Source organism: Octopus bimaculoides, chromosome 10 (assembly GCF_001194135.2).
Source record: "Octopus bimaculoides isolate UCB-OBI-ISO-001 chromosome 10, ASM119413v2, whole genome shotgun sequence".
NCBI classification, from domain to species: Eukaryota; Metazoa; Mollusca; class Cephalopoda; order Octopoda; family Octopodidae; genus Octopus; species Octopus bimaculoides.
The window spans coordinates 26,554,557-26,556,156 of NC_068990.1; positions in this window are offsets into that span (position 1 = coordinate 26,554,557).

Genomic DNA, 1,600 nt, shown 5'->3' on the forward strand with positions numbered 1-1,600 from the left:
ACATACATACATACATACACACACACACACACACATATATATATATATACATACATACATACATATAAATATATATCTTTGGTATTTGCTGTTATTTTCCGAATTCAAATTCTTCCTTCTATCAACTGCTTCTTACTTTTAATGCTTATTTTTCTAATGCTATCATTTTACCTTTTTTGAGGAAGAGGGTGGGGGGTTGTTCTGGTTTATTCTCCACTTCGCTGCTGCAGCTAACACCACCACCACTACCACCACCACCACCACTACTAACACCATTACCAATGTTGTTCTTTTGTTGATTGGTGGATTTTGAAGTTCTACCTGTGAACATACTTCTAAAAATCTTCATTGCCAACTGAAGTCTCCAAGAGAATTGGCAGAGTTGCTTTGCATGCGATTGAGGAATTCCGTAGCATGTAGTGAGCATTGTATAAAGTATAACATGTAATCCTCCCATGACCATCCAAACCAAAAGTCAGCCACTTTATATATGTGTATTTTATCTTTTATTTGTTTCAGTCATTAGACTGTGGCCATGCTGGGGCATTACTTTGAAGGATTTTAGTCAGACAAATCGACTCCAGGACTTAGTTTTTCTTTAAAATTTGGTCCTTATTCTACAGGTTTCTTTTGCCGAACCATTGAGGCATGGAGGGATGTACATACACTAACATCAAGCGTTGATCAAACACACACTCACACACACACGCACACGCACGCTCCCACACACGCACACTCACTCACACACACGCACATACATCTTTCTCTCTCTAGTCATTGCCTCACATAATTCCTCATCTCTTAAATATAGAACTGTTTGGTACTTATTGATGCTGAAAGGATGAGAGGTAAAGCCAATGTAAAAACGGCTGAAATGCCACTAAACATTTTGTCCACCATGCTAACAATTCTGTTAGCCCACAACCTTAAAGATGGCATGCAACACATATAGTAGGGTCGCCATGCAAAAATGCCTTGGATTGTATGTATGCTTAATCAGGGCCAAGCCGGAGATAAGCAATGACAACAACAATAACATCAACAACAATGGTGGCAACAGCAACAGGAATGCTAAGAACAACAGCAGCATTCATGAAATATAGATTCCTGCATGACAAATTGTAAAACGTTTACCAATCTTTCTATGGTGAATCGTTGTTTTCCATCAGGTTGGTCCTCACGTAATTGATCCACTTGCCTGATTAAATTTTATTTCAAGATAGATGGAGTCTGTCCAGAATCAAATATATATACATGCATCTAATTTGTGTAATTGCATTGAATGCATATGGTGCAAAAGGATTATTTTCACAAATGTATTCATAAGCTTTGTAACACCAATTGCAACTGACAGTAACGCAGGCAGGTCAAATAGATGGAGTGAGATCCATGATAAAAATCTAATGAGCCATTATCAAAGGATGGCTATGTATGTGTGTGTGTGTGTGTGTAAGTGTGAGCGTGCATATATGGTTACACATATATATATGTATACACATGTACACACATATATATATATATATATATATATATAATCATGTTTATGTACATTTATATATGTGTGTGTGTATATATATATATACATATACATATATATATA